We start from the raw sequence: 17,051 nt of genomic DNA on the forward strand, positions 1-17,051 counted from the left end.
ATCACTAAACACGAACTGCTAAGGTAGCCCAAGGACAATAGCCATCTTTACACATTAATTAACAGGTCTTACATTAATTATCCTAGGGGGTTTTAATACTTCCAAATGCTTAAAAAACAGTTAGCAGAGCATTCACATTACACATTCCAGCAATCTTTTCTATAAACCAACCAAATGCAGTCAGGAGAGCCCTCCTTTTAAACTATACAACCTTATTGTTAGTATGATCAACCTTATTTTAATATATAGCGTGACAAACCGTATGTGACAGGCAGGTGGAAAACTTTTCTCGCAATTGACTAAGCGATGTCCTGCGAGCCAGACTTGAGACGGAAACCCTCGTCAGAAGTATATGCTTGGCTCTTTTCCAAACAAATGAAGAGTCAATGAGCTTTTGTGTAATCACTTTTGGTATCGTATTGGGTTATTGTTAGAAGCGATAATTGGATTCAGATTCTCATCGAGTGAGTTGTTCTGCTTTCTCAATTTGAGAGGGTTTGTTTGGAGGGAAAAACGAAAGAGGACATACAAGAATAGTGAGGGGAAAGATGCAGAGGAAAAGGATGGAGAACATTGCCAGCATGCAGGCTACATTTTCCAAATGTAGGTGGATTGCTGAAGAAAGCTTACGAGCTCTCGGTGCTCTGCACTGCAGAAGTTGAACTTGTGATTTTCTCCCCAGCAGGAAAGCTCTATGAACTGTTTTTTAGTGCAAATCCTACTATTTTGATTCTAATAATCATGGCTATGCAAACCTCATGAGATTCTTACTAATAACCCCGGTGGTGCAAGCCCTAGTAAGCTCGATGTTGAAAAACTTAGTGTAAAACCTCCAAATCGCTGGTTTTGTTGTAGTGCTTATTGGAGAGTATATAAAAAATTTCACACCTTTTTATGAGATATGGGAGGAAAACATGTTAAAGATTTTTAATAAATATAAAATTTCCAAAATGATGCTAGTTACGTGTGATTCGTTTTTCAATGTTTGTGATTATGAGAAATGAAACTCAATGTTTTTTCATTAGTGCACACATATTTCATTATATAATTGCATATAGAAAAATCATTCCAGAGCCGATAACAATAAAAGTGAAGAATTTATGGTCCAACGTTATATTTAAGGGAGATGTTTAAGGATGACATTTGAATTTTGTTTTTCATTTTAAGACATTTGGAGGAAATATTAGGAAGGACTTTGAGAAAGGATTGTCCTTGATTTTCGAAAATGGAGTTGTTCCTTTCCATCCATATGCCCCAAGTGACCATCAAAGGGAGAGCTCATATGTTTTTTGGATGTTTTCTTTATAGCCATTTTTTTACACATATCCATAGATTCCCCATGCCATTGATGTGAATTACTTGTTCGGTTTTTTTTAACCAAACAAGAAAAATTAAAAAAATGCCTCAAGATCAAACACTGAAACAAAGACCTATTGACATACCTTTTAAAGTATGGAAAGAACTTGTAAAATCATATGAGAAGTTGGATGCACAAAGAAAAGCCGGCAATGAGAGCATTCAGGTATTGAATTTTTCATTAAACATTATTTAGAATGTATTAATACTTATAAGTATCTTAGACATGTATTTGTGTGAAAATAAATTGATTTGGTTTATGTTTAAGGACAAGGCATCCAAGGCGAGGTTAACCAAGACAAAAGTCACTCATCGTAGTGGCTAGAAAGGTTTAAAAGCACTGATAACAACCTTTGTAAGTATATTAAACATGTGATATTTTTTTAATAAATTTTGTACTAGAAGAAAGTCATTGTTATCTAATTTCTCCCTATTTACTGATTGATAGGAACTAAAATATGGAAGACCTCCAAATCATTTGGAAAAGGAGGTGCTGCAACAAAAGAGATGGGTTGAATTTGTTGTTTGGATGAACTCTATGGTATGTAATCTTAGTTGGATTTCCAATATACTTTTAAACCATATTTTCATTTTATTTTTTAGTACTATTAGATATTATATCTTACCTCATTTTATGGTTAACATTGTATAACAAAAACATGCGTTGTGTTATTTAATTAATACTAACATGTAATATTGATTTTTTTTGTCAGAATGCTATAGGTAATGATTGCCAAGACGATGATCCAAATTATGTTTAACATATATCAGGAGATGATGAGCATGAGGATGAGGATGATGGTGGTGAAGGAGGAGATGATCATGATAGTTGCGGTGTTGGTGATGATGTGGATCAGAGTAACGAGGATGGTCAAGATGATCATGATGATGATCTTGGTGGTGGTAGCTAGGCATGCACATGCATTGTTTTTTATGAAGAAATTATTGTGTAGAATGACATTGCTATGTTTAGATGGGTGTTGTGAATTTACCCTATATAAATGAGACATTTTGATTTTGTAATCATACGATGAGTTTGATTTATGTATGTTGTTAATTTATCGTAGAATAACGATATTCATGAAATATTTTGATTTGTTAATCATATTTGAATTTTACTTGTTTTGATTAAAAATAATACTGATTTTATTAGTATTATGTTGCTATTTTATACATGTTTTGAAAATCGTTAATGACACATTGTTATTTTTTTGGATGGATGTTGTCAATTTCTCTTAAATTTCTTTACAAATGATTTTGAATTGTGATATCTGCTTTAATGATATTTAGAAACTATCATATATTTCACTATGAATCTATAAAGGGGGTCATATATGTAAAGAAAAATATACTCTATATAAGAAGTCAAATGCGGATGTAACCATGGATGCAAAATTGAAAGTAAAATTGGATGTTAAACTAGGAATTAATACAAAATGCAAACAATTGACATACAAAGTGTTTTAAATTAGAAGTGAAAAATTGTGCAATAGTTGACACAAAGAAGGGAACAAAACATGGCATACAAAAGGATATCAAATTGGGCAAAAACAAGGACACATAAATGGGCACCAAATTAGATGCAAAAAAAAACAACACTACATGTAAAATAAGATGCAAAGTTGAGCGTTAAAAAGAAGCAAAAAACGTTACAAATTAATATGCCAAATTATGATGCAATAATGGTGTAAATTTGGGATGCAAACTTGGGTGAAAAAAAGGAAAAAAAAAAAAAGATGTAAGAAAAGACATAAAACAAGATGCAAAATGGGGCTGAAAAAAGGTGAAACCAAGGATGTCATATTGGATGTAAAAAATGATTCCTAATCACATGCAAATTTAGGCTCGAACTCAGACACAAAATTATATGCAAATGTGGACACAAAATGAGGCAAAAAAAAATGCAAATTTGGATGGTGAAAACGATGTAAAACTAGACACCAAAAAAATGCAAAATTGGATGAAAAAGTCGGTGTAAATAATGGTGCAAGATTCGACACAAGTAGACACAAAAAAATGGTGCAAAAAGGGGCATACAATAGCTTAAAATTGGATGCAAAACTTGGTGCAAAAACAAATACAAAAGTAGACGTAAAAAATGGCTCTAAATTGAATGTACCATTAGACACAAAATAAGATGCAAAGGTGGACACAACACATGACTCAACATAAGATGCAAATATAAATGCAAATTTGGATGCTCAAAATGATGTAACATTAGATGCAAGAGATGGTGTTAAAAATGATGCAAAATTGGATGAAACAAATGACGCAAAATATGGTGCAAAATGAGATGGGAAAAATGGAGACGAATCAAACGTAAATGTGGATGTAAAAAATGGTCCAAAAAAAGATGCAAAAATGGGCACAAAAATGGATGCAAAATTTGGTGCTAAATCAAATTCAACACATGGTGCAAAGATAGGCACCAAAGCTGGTGCAAAAATAGAAGCAAAAACTAGTGTAAGACTAGATACAAAACCTGGCGTAAGACTAGATGCAAAAACTGACACAAAATGGATGCATAAAAAGACGTTAAATTGGATTCAAAATACAGTGTAAAATTGATGCAAATGACGGTGCAAAAATGGAAGCAAAGAATGACACAAAATAGGAAGCAAAAGAGAATGAAAAATAGATGCAAAAAATGACACAAAACTAGAAGCAAAACCTGTCATAAAATAAGATGCAAACCTTGGTTCAAAATTTGACGCAAAAAATGATGCATAGTTTGGTGTAAAAAATTATGCAAAATATAGCGTGAAAAAGGATGCAAAATCAGGTGCAAAAAAGGACGCTTTAAAAATTGTACAATAGAGCCAGATTTAGTGCCAGGTTGCTCATCACAATTACAAAAAAAATGCACTAAAATCTGGCGCAAATCACTGGTTTTGTTGTAGTGAATCAAGAAGAAAAAGGTACTAGTGTTGATTGATTTAGGAAGTACCCACAATTTTATTCATTGAAAGGTAGAAAAAGAATTGAATTGCTTCTTATACCCAGCACCAGAGTGTCAAGTGATGGTTGCAAATGGAGGAACAATAAATTGCTCTCGAAAGTGCCATAATATCAAGCTATCGATGGGAGAATATTTATTGACTAGCCTAATTCTTTCCATTCCAATGGGAGGTGTTGATGTTGTACTAGGAGTACAATGGCTACAATCCTTGGGTACAATAGCTTTCAATTTTCAAGAACTTTTCATGAAATTTTCCATGGAAGGAAAGGAAGTTGAATTAAGGGGTATTGCAGGGAAACTGGGAAAGATAATTATCTCTAATGGTATGACAAATCTTCTAAAAAAATAACAAAGGGGTGTAATTGCACAATTATGTTCGCTAGATGTTTCCACATTACAATCATCTATTTCTCCAGATCTCCAAAAAGTCTTGGACAATCATTCCTAGGTATTTGAGACTCCCAAAGGTCTCCCACCTATTCGTGATCATGATCATGCTATTCATTTGATTCCAGGAAGTGTTCCTCCAAACATCAGGCCGTATAGATATCCCTATGCCCAAAAGAGTGAAATTGAACATATGATTGTAGAAATGCTAGAGGCTGGTATAATTCAACCGAGTCAAAGTTCTTTCTTTGCTCTAGTAGTATTAGTGCACAAGAAGGATGGATCATGGCGCATGTGTCCGGATTATAGTGAGCTCAATAAGCTCACTATTAAAGATAAGTTTCCCATTCTCGTCATTGATGAATTAGTGGATGAATTGCATGGGTCAATTTACTTCACCAAGTTGGATCTTTGTTCAGGATATCATCAAATTAGAATGAAGATGGAAGACATTCCGAAAACAGCATTTAGAACTCATGAGGGTCATTATGAATTTTTGCTCATCCCTTTTGGCCTTACCAATGCACCTTCAACATTTCAAGGTTTGATGAATTCCATTTTCAAACCATTCCTTAGAAAATTTGTGTTATTATTTTTTGATGATATACTAATCTACAGCAAGTCTTGGAAGGATCATGTTGAACATGTTGACAGGGTGCTACAACTATTGGAGGAGAAACAATTATATGCAAAAAGATCCAAATTTTTCTTTGGAGTACAAGAGGTGGAATATCTGGGTCATGTTCTATCTCATGAAGGAGTTAAGGTAGACCCTAGCAAAATTAAAGCCATTAAGGAATGGAAAATCCCCACATCCATAAATCATCTGCAAGGATTTCTCGGGTTGACAGGGTATTATCACAAGTTTGTTAAGAATTATGGGAGAATAGCAGCACCTCTAACAACATTATTGAAGAAAGATGCATTTTCATGGACTCGAGAAGCAACAAAGGCCTTCAGACACCTTAAAGAGGCAATGTGCCAAGCACCGGTCTTAGCTACACCGGACTTCACAAAAACCTTTATTGTGGAATGCGATGCTTCAGGAAATGGAATTGGTGCTGTTTTAATGCAAGATGAAAGACCCATTGCTTTTGAAAGTCGTCCAATCAAGGGAAAGTTTTTACACAAAGCTATTTATGAGAAGGAAATGTTGGCAATACTCCATGCACTTAAGAAATGGCGACCCTACCTAATGGGAAGACACTTCAAGGTAAAAACGGATCATGATAGCATTAAATACCTTTTAGAACAAAGATTATCCTCTGAAGAGCAAAAAAAGTGGGTCACAAAGATGTTGGATTATGACTTTGAAATCATCTACAAAAAAGGGAAGAAAAATGTGGTGGCAGATGCACTCTCAAGAAAGGATGAGGATGTGGAAGCATTGTTGTGCACCATTTGATTATCCAACCAGATTGGATAAACGAAGCAAGGGCGAAATGGAAGAATGACGAAGAAGTATGGGCACTTATTCGAAAGTTACAACAAGATTCCAGTACATCTGATACATTTAGCTGGAAAAATGATTCTTCATGGTACAAAGATCACTTATACCTCTGTAAGAATTCTCAACTAAAACAAATGATTCTTATGGAATTGCACACTTCTCCCTTAGGAGGGCACTCAGGATTTTTAAAAACTTACCACAGGGTTAAGAAGGAATTTGTTTGGGATGGCCTTAAATCGGATATTCAAAAATTTGTGGCGGAATGTTTGGTTTGCCAAGAAAATAAAGTTGAAACAATTAAGACACGAGGTCTATTACAACCTTTATCCATTCCAAGCCAACGTTGGGAGGAGGTTTCAATGGATTTTATCACAGGTTTACCCAAGTCTGAGGGAAAGAGTGTCATCATGGTGGTAGTTGACAAACTTACCAAGTATGTACACTTTTGTGCATTATCACATCCATTTAAAGCCAGTACGGTTTCTACTGCATTTATGGAAACAATTCAAAAGCTACATGGAAACCCAAAGATTATTGTAAGTGACAGAGATCCCATTTTCACTAGAAATTTTTGGACAGAATTATTTTCTTGTCTTGGTACTCAGTTAGCTCATAGCTCATCTTATTATCCTCAATCTGATGGGCAAACTGAGATAGTAAACAAATGTTTGGAAGGATATCTTCGTTGCTTTGTAGCGGATAAACAGACACAATGGGTCAAATGGTTGCCTCTCATTGAATGGTGGTATAACACTTCCTTCCATATGGCAACAAAAATGACCCCATTTATGGCACTTTATGGATATCAGCCACCATCCATCACATCACATTTAAGAGAAAATTCTAAGGTTCAAGCAGTGGAACATCACATTGAACATCAACAACAAGTCCTCCAACTCTTAAAGGATAACCTCGTGTTGGCACAGAATAGAATGAAACAACAAGCAGATCAACATCGCACCGAAAGAAGTTTTGCTGTAGGTGATTGGGTGTTCCTATGGCTACAACCATATAAGAAAATGTCCCTCAATCAAGCTAAGAAGGATAATAAATTATCAACAATGTATTATGGTCCATACAAGGTGTTGCAAAAGATTGGTACTATGGCATACAAATTGGAGCTTCCTGTAGCTTCTCGATTGCACCCAGTTTTCCATGTTTCATGTTTAAAGAAGGTTATAGGTGACAAGCTCCCAGTTCAAACAATATGCCAGAACTTGACGAGGAAGGAAAAATTATATTGGAACCAGAAGCAGTCACAGAAACAAGAACTTGACAGCTATGAAATCGATCAATTTCAGAGTATCTTATCAAGTGGAAGAACTTATCTGTTGAAGATTCCACATGGGAGGATGAGAATTTTATACAGAAGCATCCAGAACTACTCAAGTGTTGAGGACAACACTTTTGTTGAAGGAGAGGGGCATGTTGGGTCCCTATAATACTAGTAATTACCCCATTACTGTTGTAGTTGCATCCCTTATTAATATGGTTGTACCCCTATTATCCCCATATTGTTATTACTATGCCCCATAGAATCCCTCTATTGTTATTTTTGTGGCTTTATATTATTATTGTTAGGTCGGCTGGGTTATACTGTGACTCCTTAGACTCCTATATATAGAAAGGAGGTTTTGTCATTTGAACCATCCAAGAATTGTTCATTTATGTAATGTAAAGGAGGTTTCCCCCTCTAAGAGGCTAAATTCTAAGGCGTTGATCTATTTTTTCTATCTTTTCTTGAGCTGGTTTCATAACACATACTCTTTCACCCTAAATATCAAAATAGAAAACTAGAGGTATCGATCTGAATTCTAAAGAAATTGAGAGAGCCCTCTCAGATTGGAAGGGATAAATTCCAATCAAAATCTGGTTTGAAATAGTTACACTGCATTCAAGGGTTGACATAGCTTGACCCCCACCAGCCCAAATTGATAACATTTTGGTGCATCTGTCGGGGGCTAAAAAGCTCCTTCTCTGAGATTCACTTCGAGTCTCTTCTTTTTTATTCCTATGGGTAACAGTAAATCAAAAGTTTCCAAAGGTTGTGATATTACCCTAGAAACTCCACTCTTAAAGGATTCTGAAGATTGAATTTTCATGGTGACTCCACTGCTTGCAGATGAATAGCTTGAAAATTTTTAAGATGAATTATACTGCAAGTCTTTTTTAGTCATCAGTGAAGGTGAAGTCTCTTCCATTTATTAGCTCAGGTGATGGATTCAGTTTTATTTATGAGTTTCTCATATATGATCCACTACTTATTTTGTTCAAGCATAGTCAAATAGTGAAAGATTTTAATCTATTGTTTGACTGGTTATACTAGAGATTTTATATTACTTGAATTAAGCGGGTGGATTTTCATATATTAGGCTAGGACATAAATAACCTTGATGGGCAAGTATTTCCTTCAAATTTATATTATATGTTTCGGTTTTCTTTTCAATTTGGAGAAGTGGTAGTCTTAAGAATGGGATTAGCCCAATGGTCAGGCAACTGGTCTGTTGGTTCATTCCTACACCACAGGGGGCAACATCCCCATTGGAGCCAATGTTATCCATGATAACTCACTAAAAATAGTTTTATTTTTATTTGTCAAGCTTTTCCATCATTGATCTTTTCATCTATCTGATGTTTTACTGAAAGAGGTTACTGTGCTTTGCATTTGAAGATCGAACAAGGAATGACAACTCTATTTTATTGTTTTGGAGAAATTCCCATATTCTCTAAAACCCATCCCATTTCATCCTTTGTTTCTACCATTCATTACTCATTAACCCAACTCTAGTCGTAACCCATGTTTCAACACCAGCCTCAATCCCTTTGTATTTCCAAAATCTACCCGCATTTCCACCTTTTCCTTTGTAATATTTCAAAACCTTTATAAATATGTCGTATCCTTTTTAAGGTTAGGACCCCCAGTCTATATCACAATTGGCCTTTCCCAACTCTATCCACATTCCATTGACACTAAAATATAGTGGCATAATCCACTTGGTATATAACTCTAACTGCACATGCAAACCTTATATATATATATATATATATATATATAATGCCCACCCCCGAGACATAAAACGGCCCTGTAGGTCACGTGCCATATATCATTATCGGTCCCCTGTCCCCTTTCCTATTTCGATTACACAATCGCAATCACAAACCCCGCAATAACCACCGCATAACATAAGACCTTTCACCCGACCATCGTCGATTGCGATATCACTAATCCCGTCGATGTGATATCGCAAGACTCTCCCATGCCCACCGATATGATACCGTAAACCTCTACCCTCCGCGATTGTGATATCATTAATCCCGCTGATGCGACATGAGAAGACTCTCCCCCGCCCACAGATGCGATATCGTAAACCTCTCCCATCACTGATTGGGATAACTCTGATATCCATTCCACTCCCAATTGTGATATAATATAAGACTTTCCCTCTGTTGATACCCTAATTTCCATAAAATCTCTGATACCCTGATTGTGATATAGCTCCATCCCCCGATTGCGATAAAGGTCAATATCATATATCACAACTTTACCCATTTATCACAATATCACCAGTCCCTCCCAAGTCCCTCCTCTCACTGATTGTGATGGATCCGATAAAGTTGTGGTGTAATTTTGAAAATTTTCAAGTTCGACTTATTGGAAAATCACTAAAAAATAGTGTTAAATCTCTTCCTCCTGTGTTCTGATTGTAATGTTAAAACTACCTAGATCAACGATCTAGATCATAATCCATTCCAATTCCACTCCAAAAGACAAGAAGGGTATTTCTTAGCTTTTCTCAGCAGCATGGTTATTTAATAGAACACAGAGAAAACAAACAGTGAGACACAAGCCGCAGAGAAAGAAGGCAACAAGACATAGTGGGACAGTAAAAGAATTCTTTGCACTTTCAATAGGAAACAACACATCAAGATTCAAGGGGCCAGATGTATGGATTTCCACAAATATAGTGTCGCGCCACAACACCAATTTTTCTTAATAATTGTAACTGTTAGATAGGTTTAGTTATACAAACTTCCATTTGTATAAAAACTTTGTTATAACAAAAATCCATTAGAAAGCTCAGTGTTTTATTAAAAATATAGGAACAAATATGATAGTAATCTAGTCCAAGTGGCATATATGTAATGAGACATCCTTCTCTATAAATATGCATACTTTCGAATTTCCAAAGGGGGGAGATCGATGATGTGAGAACCATCCTTTGTACATGTTTTCAATTAATAGAAATACAGTTGCAACAACTCTGTTTTGACCTGAGATTCATTTTGGTTTCAGTCTCATCCTATCATGCTCCTTAGTTATTAGCTTGCACAACTTATTGATTACTTGGAATTCAATGTTGTATTTCTCCAACTTCTTTAAATTTGTTGTGATTATTGTGAATGTCCATTAGCATTATAGTTTATTTATTACTTGGAAATCTATCAAATAAATCCAACTTCCTTCAATTTACTATGATTACCGTTATGCCTTTATCAACCTTAGGAAACCAAAGATTACCTCATCTTCCATAAACAATGTTTTTTTTTGTTGTTATTTTCCTTTAACTAACTCCATGCCAAAAGGTGACTACGCTCACATTCTTTCACCATAAATATCAAAATAGAAAACCAGAGTTAGCCATCTACATTCTAAAAGATATTGAGAGAACCCTCTCAGATTGGAAGGGATAACTTCCAATCAAACTCTGGTTTCAAATAGTTAGTTTGGGTTGAAGGGTTGACACAACCTCACCCCCATCAACCAAGATTGATAATAGAGCTTTTGATGGGAGAGTTCATGTCTAGTATCTGGAAAGAGATCATATGAGGAAAATATTTAAAGGACATCAATTCACAGGAATGGATCAGGGAAGGAGCTACTTGCACAAAATATGGATCATACATATGGAGAGGTTTTTTTAATGAATAGAAGATAACTTATAGAAAATATTTGATGGTTCATTGAATCAGGGAGGGAGACTATGATTGGTATAGATACCATATATGGTGTCTCTGGTGAACATATCCTTCTAGCTTAGATCATCAATCATCTTCATGATAGAGATGTCCTTCACATTTTCTAGATTTTGAAGGGTTAAGATCCATGCAACAATTCCCCATCTGGATGGATGCAACAATCATGGGTATTAATGATACTTTCTCCAATATATGGATTAGATATATTTTCCAATTGGAAATGGTAGGTATCTCGCTGGAAAACAATGAGGATAAACATTGCTCACATGGTGGTATTTTATTGCCTCATATCACTGTTAGAGGTATTTATGATCACATTTATTCCTCACTGAGTGGGTGAGATGGTAGATGCTTGTTTAACAAGGTATCGACGTGGCATATCTAAAAAAATATTCAATTATTCAGTTGGATGGTACGGGAGAATAAAGTATCCACCTAGGACAATTTATGTATGAAGGGATTTCAGGGCCCTCGGAAGTGTAGCATATGTCATCGTGTGCAACAGGAAGTATTACATTTATTTATCAAGTGCCCTTATTTTGTAGCTACATGGATATATGTTTTACAAAGGCTCAAATCAACGCTAGTTGGTCCTTCTTATCAGTCGAATCATGGTTCATATATTGGTTTTATTTGGAGAAAAATCTATGTACACATCCTTTTTCATTTGGTGGGGAATTTGTCAGGTGTGTAATTAGGTTTTTACTTGTAGATTCAATAGCTTATGTGATATGCTAAAACACAAGACAAGAATATACTATACTCTTCAGTGGAAACCAAAATTAATCGATGAAAACAATAAGCAAAAAAGGAAGAATATCAATCTCACATAACACATTATTTCGTTGGGGAAAGAAACTACTAAAAACCCCAACTGCCTATATTTCCTTAACCAGGAGATTTGAGAAGAAAATTTAATGCTTGTTCAACCCAAAAAGTTCATGCACTAGTATAATCTATCTCTATTCTTCACAAACCAGCTCAATCCAACACTTAATTTGTTGCCTGCCAAGCCCCTACTTCCTTGCACAATTCCTCATAGAATTATCTCGTATTTAGTTGGGAAATCCACTCTCCATAACTGCGCAATCCATCCATAGGCCCTCAACTAATTACATGCACCATTTGTACAACTCAAAAACTTACACAATTCATAGTACACTATCACTGACCTCTAATCTCAACTGGGTATTCCTCTGAACTGACATGCATGAGTTATTTATGAGTGAATCTTCAGTTAACTGGTGTAGTACTAAGGATGCATTGGACCTTCAACTAGTTCCTCCAACAGTTAGAACTAGTTTAACTGGCTATAACTCAGTTAGACTGAGTTAATTAGTTACAACTCAGAAGAACTCAATCTGGGCCCCTAAAATTTTAGGTATCACTCCACATGACTCTAGTTGCTTCCAACTCGAATTTCCTTAGCCAACTAATTCAACTTAACTTAGTTAACTATTACAAGCTACTATGAGAATAGAATTTCATTTTAATTCCCAATTTAATTCAAGGACAAATTAAATTAGAATTTCTAGATGTTATTTTTAACATTTCTTGTTGTTATTTTCAACACTCCCTCTCAACAAGAAAGGAATTCAACTCTATCCTGATATGGTACCTTTGGAATGTTCTGCATGCAACACTTCTCTCCAGTGTTGTAGCTACTAAAACTTTTGAAACTTAAAAAAAATCCAAACTTAATCAGTATGATGCATCTATTACCAAAGTCAGATCTGATTGCTACCAACTATTGCACTATCTATTGAAAACTCTACATTTCTTTTGACTATGCACTATGTCATTTGCACTGCTACCAACTCTTCTTTGCGCTTCAGAGTGTCTGACTGCTACTAATCTCTGTGTCTATAACTATTACATCTGACTGAATCAACCACCACTAATCCATCCTGATATTGTGTACTGTGGGATTCCATAGGGAGGTAATGATCCATGAGACAAAACATCTCAATGGACCCTACCCAAATTTAAGCACTCTTTGGACTATTACTCCACATCGCCCCACATCTCACTTGGAGGTATGGATGCATGTGCTCCCTTTGCCCACTTGGCTCGAAATTTTCCCTTACTGGAGGTCTCTGCTTGAGTGGATGTCTCCACTCAGTCTCCTCTCTACTTCTCTAACTGTGGTTGATCCACAACTTTCTTAGGATTCTTCTTAGTCTTATTCTAGGGCTTCATGTTGAGAGGTAATTCACTCTCCCTATCAACCATCAAGTCTCTACACCTTTCCTTGCTCCTCAAGGTTCTGCATGCATCTTGTACCTCAAGTGCATACATTTTATTGACTCCCACACCGATCTATTTCACTTGTCCCGTGGATATGTGTCTAAGGAAAACCATTCCTTTGCTAAAAACACATTGGAGACACAGTCTTCCAATAGCACAACAAAAACCAAATTCTTCTTTAATCCTGGAACATACATCACACCTATGATTCTGGGAGTGGGCCCAGACTCACTCTTAAAGGTAATTGTACTGATGTTAGTCACGTTATACCTCCCATCATTTCCAAACTATTTGTTCTAATTGAGGGCTTTCTCCTCAAAGTCACTAAAGAGATCTATATTCTTGTCATATGAAATGAGGCACCGTTGTCGAGATACCACATTATTCCCATTACAATGTTTGTCATGCATGCAATGAGAATTAAATCAAGTTCGAATTGTGAAGCTAGAGCTTCACCTGTTGTTTCTACTACAGGCTCCTTCTTGCTTGCTTGCTTTTGTGGGAAATTCATGGCATAGTGCCTGTAATCATGGCAATGAAAACACTTGACTTTCGACAAGTCCTTCTTCTTGCCTCCATCCTCACCTCGAGATGTATTTCCCTTGGCTCTCTTATCTTTGCTGACTAAGGCAAATTCCTCTTCCACTTCTTTAGAAGATTTCCCATATCTGGTGTTCCACTGAAACTCTTCTTGTATCAAGTCAGACCACAACCGCTCCCACTCTGGTAGCTTCTCCCCCCATTAACTGAGTCCTGGTAACTATGCTAGCTCTTGGGAAGTCTTGGAAGTGCTAGGCACACCATATCATCTTTGGCAACACTAATACTGACACTTCCAAGCTCATCCTGACAATGGGTGAACTTGGTCAAGTACTGCAGAATAGAGTCACCCTTCTCCATCTTGATCTTTTTGAGTTTGTCCTTCAATGGCAACTTCCTATGGTAAGTTCTTCTATTTTGAAACAAGTCCATAAATGCCTTCCACATTGCAAATGGAGTGTCCTTACGTGTAGTATTGAGACAATGTGATTGCAAACTCCTTGTAGGATAATCCTTCTGGCTTTTGCCACACACTTTCTCCTTTCATCCAGATCTTTAACATCCGATGTTGGAGGCTTAGGAATATCATGGTTTATGAATTCCTTAAGGCCATTATATTTCAACACTTCCTCCATATTTTCCTTCTAAGCTATGTAATTCGAGCTACCCTCAGAGGCATACTCAAGTCTCAAACCGTAGAATGACATATTGTTGACTCTGAAGTATGAACTTGCAAATTCGATTTCACTTGCACAACAAAATCAAATTATCCTATTTTATATTCTCTTTAGCTTCAATACCATGTACATTTTTACATGTAGATTCAACAACTTATGTGATATGCTAAAACAAAAGACAAGAATCTACTCTACTCATCAACAGAAACCAAAATTGATCAATGAAAACAATAAGTAGAAAAGGAAGAATATCAATCACGCATAACACAATATTTTTTGGGGAAAGAAACTGCTAAAAACCTTGAATATCTATAATTCATTAATGAGAATATCTAAGAAGAAAATAAAATACTTGTTCAACCCAAAAAATTCTTGCACTAGTACAATCTATCTCTCTGCTTCACAAACTAGCTCAAGCTAACACTTAGCCAAATTTGTTGTCTACCAAGTCTCTGCTTCCTTGCACAATTCCTGAGAGAATTATCCCATATTTAATTGGGAAATCCACTCTCCATAACCATGCAATCCATCCATAGGCCCTCAACTGATTGAATGCACCATCTGTATAACTCAGAAAATTATACAACTGATAGTACATTGTCCCTGAACTCTAATCTCAATTTCATCTTCCTCTACTAACATGTATTAGTTATGTATGAGTAAATATTCAGTTAACTGGTGTGGTACTGAGGATGCACTGGTGCCTATCCCTACTACTAGATCTCCTACTAGTTCCTGCAACAATTAGAACTAGTTTAACTAAATATAACTCAGTTAGACTGAGTTAATTAATTACAACTCAAAATAACTCAACCTCAGGCCCTAAAAGTTAGGGATCACTCTACATGGCTCTAGATAAACTTCCAACTTGGATTTTCTAAGCCAATTTAATCAACTTAACTTAGTTAATAGTTACAAGTTGCTATGAGAATAGAATTTCGATTTAATTCTCGATTCAATTTGAGGAAAAATTAAATTAGAATTTCTAGATGTTATTTTTAACATTTCTTGTTGCTAATTTCAATAGGAGAATCCCTATACCTTTGAAGGTTTCTCACGTAACATTTGGTACATTGGAAAAAAAGATGTGGCTATTACATGGAATATCGAAGGGCAACTTTCTACAATATCTAAAGTTATGTCACATGGATTAAAATGTATCCTTTCTTATTAGACATTTTGATGGCGAAACATAAGATTGCATTTGTGGATGTAGTGTTAGGATTGTTGTTGAAGTAAATTATTTCTTCAACTTCAGCTGGAATGGGGGATTTGGAACTAACAATAGGGCTCAAATTATTTACCTATAGCTTATCTTCTTCTATGATAAATGGTTAAATCTTAGCAAGATTCATATTTTTGGTGACTCTAAAGTTGTATAGATTGGATTACCAAAGATACCTCGTCCACTCCTCGTCACCTTTTTCATTGGATTCAGAGGACTCAAAAGATGAAGGAATTATTCCACACAATTTATTTTACTCGTTTGCACTCGAAGCTCAACATGGTAACTCATGCTCTGTTAAAATACGGGATGGTTATATCCCCAATGCTTATGAAATTCTCGAAGTTTCTATACTTTATGCGACTTCAAGAGGGATACTTTCAATGGTACTAATGAACTAATTTTTTTTGGAGGAAATGTTTGCGAAGATCCACCTAAGGGATCACATTCCACTAGCTTATTGGAAAAGCCCCATGACTTCCCATTAGCAAGGTGCTTTAACGACATGAACTCGACCAATGAGCTAACCCTCGAGGCTATGACATCCCATTTTGTTGGGTTTCTAAGGCAAAAGACCACTCAATTATTATATTTGATATACTTGAGGATGTTTTGTTTTCTTATATCTATGTGTTTTTCGGTTAATGTTCACTTTTTCTTTTTCTTTTTAGTTTTATTTTCTGTTTGGATCTTGGTTATCTCATTATTAAATAGTTTTTATAGATTAGAGAATGATTTCCATCCTTTCATTTTTTATGAAGGATTTTGGATTTCATGCAAATAGGTTTCATTGAATTTGGACATTTTTAGTATATGATCATCAAAATTCTATATATAAACATATTTTTCTATATAAATAAATGTTTGATTTTCTTCTTCATATATATATTTATATATATATTAAAAAAAATTGGTTATGAGAACACTATACTTTCAAAATGAAAAGCTTTTTCTTCTCCTATTTCTCAAAAGTAAATGTTGGAGGTGTGATTTGTAATTTATCTTCCATTGAGAATTGAATGTTTATAACTAAAATTAGATTTCTTCATATTAACTAACTTAATTTAATATCATAAGTAACTTATCAAAACTTGGTTCTCATTAATAAATTAATTTTATAAATAATAATAATAATAATAATAACATAAGAAATTGATTTTATCAATTGAAATAATGATGATGATGATGATGATGATGATTAACTTCTACTAAGACCAATGTCATTTATCGGAT

General features: G+C 35.2%; 1 long non-coding RNA gene across 1 annotated transcript; it reads left to right on the forward strand.

Moving 5' to 3' along the window:
• The first annotated feature begins 1,020 nt into the window (after positions 1 to 1,020).
• LOC149263852 (uncharacterized) lies at positions 1,021 to 1,897 on the forward strand. Its single transcript, XR_016250007.1, has 3 exons — positions 1,021 to 1,522; positions 1,625 to 1,711; positions 1,805 to 1,897. It is a non-coding gene; the product is annotated as an uncharacterized LOC149263852 (long non-coding RNA).
• Positions 1,898 to 17,051: the final 15,154 nt, after the last annotated feature.

Source organism: Pinus tabuliformis, chromosome 6 (genome assembly GCF_031772625.1).
Source record: "Pinus tabuliformis cultivar Carrire ecotype Pingquan chromosome 6, CPIR1, whole genome shotgun sequence".
NCBI classification, from domain to species: Eukaryota; Viridiplantae; Streptophyta; class Pinopsida; order Pinales; family Pinaceae; genus Pinus; species Pinus tabuliformis.